The sequence below is a fragment of the Triticum dicoccoides genome, chromosome 7A (assembly GCF_002162155.2).
Source record: "Triticum dicoccoides isolate Atlit2015 ecotype Zavitan chromosome 7A, WEW_v2.0, whole genome shotgun sequence".
NCBI lineage: Eukaryota > Viridiplantae > Streptophyta > Magnoliopsida > Poales > Poaceae > Triticum > Triticum dicoccoides.
The window spans coordinates 152,213,961-152,223,393 of NC_041392.1; positions in this window are offsets into that span (position 1 = coordinate 152,213,961).

Here is a 9,433-nt window from a genome sequence, read left to right on the forward strand (position 1 = left end):
CATTCTATCTCTTCTATAATCTATTCACAGGGTCAGCAGTCAGTTTGCAACATGTCAGACCAGAGTGACAGCCAAAACTTGTCAGAGCAGCAAGTGCAGTTGAGTGAGGGCACTAGCCCCTCAAGTTCCTCAGATGAAGGCAGCAGGAGCACTCCTAGCAATTTGCCAAAAGCTGCCACGAGACAAAGGAAGAAGAAAACCTCAGATTCTGAAGATGAGGACTATATGGCAGAGGAAGAGGACACCTCCAAGAGAGTTGAGCCAGCTCAAGGCTCAAAGCCAGGCCTGAAAATCAAGAGGCCAGCAGGCAGGCAACCCATGTCAAAGGCTAGAGCCTCAACTGAGAAGCCTGCTCCCATTGAGCCCGTTGTAGCTAAGGGCGAGAAGAGGAAAGAAAGAGTGAAGAAGACTGTAGCCAGAGTGCTTGGGCAAGCCTCCATCATGGTAGAAGAGGAGGAAGAAGAGGCAGCTGCACCAGCGCCCAAGGCAGTCAAACTTATGGGAGATGCCATAAGGTCAGGGGGAGCTGCATCCAAGCCCAAGGAAGCACCTAAGGCTGCATCTAAGCCTAAGAGTGCACTAAAGAGGAACACACGGAGCATTCCTGCAGCTGAGAAGAACAAGGCCCCAGTGCCTGAGACTGTTGCTGAGGATGAGGAAGAGAGTGTCCTTCGGAAGCTCAAGCCCAAGATCCCAGACCACAACGATGCTCATCCTGTGGCTGAGGATATGAAGCTCAGGGGAGACTCAGGGCTCAGGAAGTGGAGAGAAGCAGATCCATATGCTTCTAGGAGAAGGACTGCAGTGGACTACAGATTTCATACCAAGGAGCAGCAAGATTTCTATGAGACAGTGCTACTTGACAAGAAGCCAATCATATGTGACATGAGATGGGTCGACTGGACCTATATCAAGGACAATGAAGAGTACTACCCAGGAGTTCAGGACAGCTTCAAGGCGTGTGGAGTAGAGGACTTTGTTGGGCAGAAGCTCACAAAGTGGAATGAGGAATTGATCATGCAATTCTACTCCACAGCACACTTTTATCCGGATGGCAGGATCACATGGATGTCAGAAGGTACAAGGTACAACTCTACTGTTGAGGAATGGGCGAAGCTAATCAATGCCCCAGAGGAGCAAGCAGATGACTTGGACATTTATGCCAAGAAAAAGATGGACCACAACTCCATGTCCAACATGTACAAGGAGATTCCGAATGAAGCACTTGACACGTTCAAGTTTGGCTCAGTGCATTATCTGCTCTCAGGATTGCCTACGATCAACTGGATCCTTAGGCACACCCTTCTGCCCAAGTCTGGAGATCACAAGATGATCAGAGGTCACGCGATCAATTTGCTTCATGTTTTTGACATGCCTCAAAAATTCAAAGTTATGAGCCTCATAGTGGAAACGATCAAAGGACTGCGGCTGATCAGAAGAGGAGCTGTGGATATGCCCCTCGGATTCAGGAGCTCATCAACTCCAAGATGGGCACAAGCGTATATTTGTTGGATAAGAAACACCTGCCCATCCGTCCAGATTTCGAGAACAATGAAGTTGTGATGACAGAGAATGAACCATCATCTGCCCATGCACAAGCTCAGAAGGAGAAGGCGAAGAAGGAGAAAGCTGCCAGGATGCCTACTCAAGCGGAGGCATCTGATTACTTCCTGAAAACCAAACAAGAGCAGCTCAGTTACTTGATTGCGTCCACCCTGCGGATTGAGCAGAATATAGCCACCCTGACTCAGAACCAGGCGAGCTTAGAGAGGATCATGGAACAAAGATTCTATGACTTGGACATCAAGGTGACAGAGATATAGACTGTCGTGAAGCAGCTCTAGGACGACATGAGTGAGAGGAGAGGCAGGACCACGACTCATGCTTTTGCGAGGGTGCCACAAGGTCCGAGGTCGTCTGCACTGCCAGTTGCTGACACCAGAGCTACAACGTCTGCACCAGCCACAACCTCCGTTCCACCAGCTCCAGCATCCACTTCAGCCTCGACTCCGACCACGTCTACCGAAGGCTTTGTCCTTGGAGTGCTCCGGACTCCACCACCACCTGAAGATCAAGCCTGAGCGTCGATCTAGTGCTATGCATTTTCTAGGAACTTTTTGGTAACTTGTTGCCAAAGGGGGAGAAGATGAATAGATCATAGGCTTCGAGAGAGAGAGAGAGTGTTGCTTTTCTCTCTTGCTTTATATGTGTTTGATCATAAGCTACACTTAATGTTCGCTTAATGCTTGCTTAAATATTACCATTCTATCTATCGTTTGTGATCATTCACTATTCTTGGTGATGAGTGCATGCATTTCAATCTCATCTTTTTGAGCGCTCCACCAAGATGTATGTGACATGGAAGAGTAACCCATGACTCTAACTCTTTGTGCATTTGCAGTCCAAAGCAAATTTTAAATATGCACAAATTTAGGGGGATCTCTTACTTATCACATACTTCTCAAAGCGACAATATATTTCATGCTTATTATCTTTTGTCGAAGCTTTGATCTATATGTTGTCATCAATTACCAAAAAGGGGGAGATTGAAAGTGCAACTATCCCTAGGTGGTTTTGGTAATTCATAACAACATATAGCTCATTGAGCTAATACTATTCCAAGATAATTATTTCAGGAAACCTCAATGATTGGCATGGCATGGATGTGAAAGTGGAATCCTCAAAATGCTAAGGATAATGGATTGGCTCAAGCTCAAAAGCTCAAGACTCTTCATTTTATATTTTAGTGATCCAAGATCACATTGAGTCCATAGGAAAAGCCAATACTATTAAGGAGGGATGAGGTGTTGCTTAATGAGCCTCTTGCTTCATGTGCTTAGTGATATGCTCCAAAAACCCTCAACTACTTTCCCATATCCACATATGACCTAAACTCTAGGCCAAACTCGGTCCTACCGATTCTTCCTATCCGGCGCCACCGAGTTTCACTTGTCATTAGCCACTGCCAAACCCTAGCAATTCGGTTCTACCGATAAGGATCTCGGTCCCACCGAGATGGGGTTGCAAACTCTCTGTTTCCCTTTCGTAACTTTTCGGTCCCACCGAAAGAGCGAATCGGTCCCACCGAGATTGCAATGTAAACTTAGTGTTTCCCCTTTTTAACTTTTCGGTCTCACCGAGTTCCACTCGGTCTCACCGAAAGAGCAAATCGGTCCCACCGAGTTTGCCTGACCAACTCTCTGGTTAGCTTATTACCAAATTCGGTCCCACCGAGTTTGTGTAATCGGTCTCACCGAGATTACGTTATGCCCAAACCCTAACCGAATCGGTCCTACCGAGTTGCATGTCAGTCCCACCGAAATTCCTAACGGTCACTAGGTTTACTATTTCGGTCAGACCGAGTTTTCTGATTCGGTCCCACCGAGATTGGTAAATTGTGTGTAACGGTTGGATTTTGTGTGGAGGCTATATATACCCCTCCACCTCTTTCTCATTAAGTGAGAGAGCCATCAGAACACACACACCATTCCAACTCATATGTTCTGAGAGAGAACCACCTACTCATGTGTTGAGACCAAGACATTCCATTCCTACCATATGAATCTTGATCTCTAGCCTTCCCAAGTTGCTTTCCACTCAAATCTTCTTTCCACCAAATCCAAATCCTATGAGAGAGAGTTGAGTGTTGGGGAGACTAACATTTGAAGCACAAGAGCAAGGAGTTCATTACCTACACACCATTTGTTACTTCTTGGAGAGTGGTGTCTCCTAGATTGGCTAGGTGTCACTTGGGAGCCTCCGACAAGATTGTGGAGTTGAACCAAGGAGTTTGTAAGGGCAAGGAGATCGCCTACTTCATGAAGATCTACCGCTAGTGAGGCAAGTCCTTCGTGGGCGATAGCCATGGTGGGATAGACAAGGTTGCTTCTTCGTGGACCCTTTGTGGGTGGTTGCTTCTTCGTGGACCCTTCGTGGGTGGAGCCCTTCATGGACTCACGCAACCGTTGCCCTTGGATGGAGCCCTGTGTGGACTCGCGCAACCGTTACCCTTCATGGGTTGAAGTCTCCATCAACGTGGATGTAGGATAGCACCACCTATCCGAACCACGGGAAAAACATCCGTGTCTCCAATAGCGTTTGACTTCTCCAAACCCTTCCCTTTATACTCTTGCAAGTTGCATGCTTTACTTTTCGCTGCCCATAAACTCTTTGCATGCTTGCTTGAATTGTGTGATGATTGCTTGACTTGTCCTAAAATAGCTAAAATCTGCCAAGAACTAAAATTGGGAAAAGGTTAAGTTTTTAATTGGTCAAGTAGTCTAATCACCCCCCCTCTAGACATACTTCGATCCTACAATTATGCAACTCCCGAATATCGGAGGAACACTTTGTGTGCTACCAAACGTCACAACGTAACTGGGTGATTATAGAGGTGCTCTACAGGTGTCTCCGATGGTACTTGTTGAGTTGGCATAGATCGAGATTAGGATTTGTCACTCCGATTGTCGGAGAGGTATCTCTGGGCACTCTCGGTAATGCACATCACTATAAGCCTTGCAAGCAATGTGACTAATGAGTTAGTTGCGGGATGATGCATTACGGAATGATTAAAGAGACTTGCCGGTAACGAGATTGAACTAGGTATTGAGATACCGACGATCGAATCTCGGGCAAGTAACATACTGATGACAAAGGGAACAACGTATACCGTTATGCGGTTTGACCGATAAAGATCTTCATAGAATATGTAGGAGCCAATATGAGCATCCAGGTTCCGCTGTTGGTTATTGACCGGAGATGAGTCTCGGTCATGTCTACATAGTTCTCGAACCCGTAGGGTCCGCACGCTTAATGATCGGTGTTATGAGTTTATGTGTTTTGATGTACCGAAGGTTGTTCGGAGTCCCGGATGAGATCAGGGACATGACGAGGAGTCTCGAAATGATCGAGACGTAAAGATCGATATATTGGAAGGCTATATTCGGACATCGGAAAGGTTTCGAGTGATCCGGGTATTTTTCGGAGTACCGGGGGAGTTACGGGAATACGGGAGTACATATGGGCCTTAGTGGGCTTTAAGGAAAAAAGAGGAGAAGCCACGAGGGCTGGCCGCGCGCCCCCCATGGGCCTAGTCTGAATTGGACTAGGGGAGGGGCTGCGCCCCCTCTTTCCTTCTCCTCCCCCTCTCCTTCCTTTCCCCTCCTAGTAGGACTAGGAAAGGAGGAATCCTACTCCTACTAGGAGGAGGATTCCTCCCCTCCTTTGGCACGCATAGAGAGGACGGCCGACCTCCCCTCCCCCAGTTGATCAGTTGATCTTTTAGCCGTGTGCGGTGCCCCCCTCCACCATAATCCACCCTGGTCATATCGTAGCGGTGCTTAGGTGAAGCCCTGCGTTGGTAGCATCATCATCACCGTCATCATGCCGTCGTGCTGACGGAACTCTCCCTCGAAGCTCTGCTGGATCGGAGTTCGTGGGACGTCACCGAGCTGAACGTGTGCTGAACTCAGAGGTGCCGTGCGTTCGGTAGTTGGATCGGTCGGATCGTGAAGACGTACGACTACATCAACCGCGTTCTCATAACGCTTCCGCTTACGGTCTACGAGGGTACATGGACGACACTCTCCCCTCTCATTGCTATGCATCACCATGATCTTGCGTGTGCGTAAGAACTTTTTTTTAAATTGCCGCGTTTCGCAACAGGTTTGCGGTGAACTACTTGCACATCATTGAAAGGGCGGCAAGGTTGATGTAGAAGCCCTCCGTGATTGATTCCCCCTCCGGTAGAAAATCGGAAAAGGCATCCAGATAGGATCGCGGAAGAACAGAATCTTGCGACAGTGGAAAAATTGTTTCAGATGACTCTCTGTTGGTTTTGGAATTTATGGAAATTTATAAGTTTGGAATTAGGTCAAATGGAGTTGTGTGGGGCCCACTATCTCAGGGTGGCGACCCCTGGGGGCGCGTCATGTGAACTTGTGGCTCTCTCGTAGATCTTCTGGCCTCCTCCCGAAGCTTCTAGGATCCCTTCTAGTTCAAAAAAAAATACGGTAAAGTTTCATCGTGTTTAGGCTCCGTTTGATATTGATTTTTTGAAAAACAAAAAACATGTAAAAAAAACTGGAACTGTCACTACGCACTGAGTTAATAGGCTAGTTTCCAAAAATAATATAAAATTACATATGAAGCATCTAAAATTAATAATATAATAGTATTAAACAATTAAAAGTTATAGATACAGTAAAGACGTATCACCTCGATCGGGCATTCCGCTGGGCACAAGCGTTTACCAAACATATTTGGCGCATAGGTCGCTAGTTAGAGAACAACTAAGTGGAGGATTGTCTCAAGAAAAAAAAACTAAATGCTGGTTTACCCCTTGCGGAGACCTATATGGTCACTTTTGGTGTTCCGAGAGTGTGCTAAATGGTGTGTCATGTCGCTGCCACATGTTGCGTGTTGGGTGTTTTTTAGAGATTTTTTTCTTGTACGTGTTTTCAAGTTCATATGAGTTTCTTTTGAGTTTTTTTTATGATTTTGGAGCAAAATCATGGATTCTTTTGCGTAAAAACAAACTTTGTTTTTAAAGAATCACATATTTGCTTGTCATGGAGGCATAGTTGTGCTTTTTGAAAAGAAAAGAAAACTATGTGTTTTCACGAGAAGCGTGTATTTGCATCATATCGATTTGCTTCTGTGAGAAACATAGCTCAGAAAGACACAAATTGCTTTCACGCGAGCTGTGATTCTTGGAAAAAAGAACACGTGCTTTCACAAAAAACACAGATTTACTTCTCATAAAGGCATTGATTTGATTCTCATCGAGGCACTGATTTGCTTCTGTGATAAGCACGACCATACTTCTCATAAAAAAAAGAAAAAATTGTGCTTCCATGAGAAGCACAAATTTGTTTCTCGTGCAGGCACAGATTTTAATCCGCGGAAAGCATATATGTGCTTCTCGAAAAGAGAAAAAAATATGTACTTCTATGAGAAGCACATATTCGTTTCTCGTGAAGGCACAGACTTACTTCCGTAAAAAACACAACATTAAAGGAAAAACATATCTGCTTCCACAAAAGGCACCAACTTTTTTCTTCTCGATGCACATATATACTTCCGCTAGAAGCATAGGGAAGGGGGAAAAGTGGGGAAAAGCCATGCTTCTCACTCCATTTCTTTCTCTCAATTTTTTGCCAGGTTTTTTAGGTTTTCGTGATTTTTACGGTTTAAAAAAAAATATTTTCCTCTTTTTTCATGAAAAATCATCAAGCCTATTAACATGAAATCCAGTTTCAAAGATCTCGGTGTGATAAATCCAACGATGAAAACGGATCAGGAATTGCACGCTCGGTTCAAATAAAATGTTTTGAATAAATGAATTTATAAAAAAAAAGGAAAAATTGCGCATTGGGACAAGTGGTGTACATGCAGTTCGCCACCTGTTAGCGCCTTAGAAAGTGGGAGTGACCTTTGCAAGGGGCAACACTTAACTAGTGATTTCACGCTGATTAGCGACCGGGCACGTACCAAACCCCCTCCCCGGGCCGCCACCACTACGTACACTTTGGTCCGGCTTATTAGCTCTTTTCCGATTTGGGAAATATTCTAGAACCTTTTCATACCAGTTTTTTTCTTTCTTTCATGTTCGTTTTTCTTTTATTTTAATATTCAAATTTTTTATTTTTATTTTGCAATCCTGAACAATTTTAGAAATCAAGATTTTTTTTTACTTTGCAAACATTCTCTATGGAATGACAACATTTTTTAGTTTCAGAAATATTATTTAAAAATTCATCAATATTTTCAGAATCATGAACTTTAAGATTTCGTAACATTTTGTACCAATTTGCGAACATTTTTTGAAAATGAAGAACATTTTTATGAAACTTGTGAACATTTTGCAAATTGATGGAAAATTACTGAAACTAGGTAAAAACGTGGAAATTAACGAAAGTGTTTTTGTTTCGATGAAGATTTTTGGAAGGCATGAAATATTTCCAATTAATGAATATTTTTAAAACAAGCAGACATTTTTCAATCCAACTTATTTTGTAATTCATGAGATTTTGTTTTGCTTTTATGAACATTTCTACAAAAGTCATGAACATTTTTATTCGCAAACATTTGTTCAAATTCATGAACATTTTGTTAATAATAGTTATGAACATTTTTAGAGTTCACCAACATTGATTCAAATTCATGAACATTTTTTTAATACAAGAACATTTTTTCAAATTGATGAACATTTCTTTATTTTACGAACATTCTTTTCAATATCGTGAACATATTATGAATATGTGAACATTTTTTGGGGATCATAAGATATTTTTTAATGCAGGAACATTTTTATGATTTGTTGAGTGTTTTTTTAATAACATCACAACTTTTTAAATTTGGAACACTTCTGAAATCCCAAATTATTGAAACAAGTAAACACAAAAAAGTGAAAAGCAAAAAGGGCGTGTGTGTAAGGCGGTTGTGCGCTTCCTCGGTAGAACCGGAGAGCTATATCTCGCGCTGTGCAAGACAGAAGAAGCTCTCGCTGAAGCGTCGAGGAGGCCCATTAGCGCATGGGAAGAAAAATAGGAAGGGAAAAGGGAGCTCTCAGGGAATGGATCCTGGTGGGTTCGATGGTATGTGGTGATTCAAGCCATGACCCGATCTTGTGTTCGTGTTAAGATAGGAGGCTCGATCAACTTGAGGTAAATCATCCAGATTTTTTTGTTTTCTGTTCAGTTACCTATTCTTCTCCGTTTTTATCCTTTTCACTGTTATATGTGTGTTTTATGTTTTTGTGTTTTTTTCTTAATTTCTTCCATGTTTTTATCCATTTTCCTTTAGTTTCTCTTTCGTTTTCATTTTTTGGTTTCTTTCTTGGTTTTCAATACTCTTTGTTTTTCCTTTGTTTCTTCATTTGTTTTTACAGTTCTTAAAAAATGCATTTGTTTTGTTGGTTTTTTCATGTTCTTTATTCTTTGGATTCTATTTTTCTTGTTTCTTTTGGTTTTCATTCTACATCTATCTACTATCTTCTACTACCACTATAAAAGGAAGAGAGGGGCAGATCCAAACAATCACATCCATTCATCATCAAAATCTAATGACCCTTAATCATTATGTGTTTAACGCTACCAACCACGCATTAAACCACAATCGACCCCGCATTAAAAAAAACCGCCCGCACGACCTCCTCATTCTCCTCTCGCACGACCTCCTCCTCCTCCCGCACAACTCCTCCCCTCCTTGCATCGCCCCGCACCGGCGCCTCCTCGGCTCCCCGCGCAACGTGGGATCCATTGCCCTCCTTGCTTGCTGTCGACGTTGCCAAAGCCGGAGGTGTTGTCGCCACACACAATCTGCTGACACGCTGGTGCATCGACGCCAATGCGGGATCCGTCCGCCCTCCTCGCTCGCCGTTGACGCCGCCATAGGCGGAGGTGCCGCTGCTCCACAGGATCCGGCAAGGTCG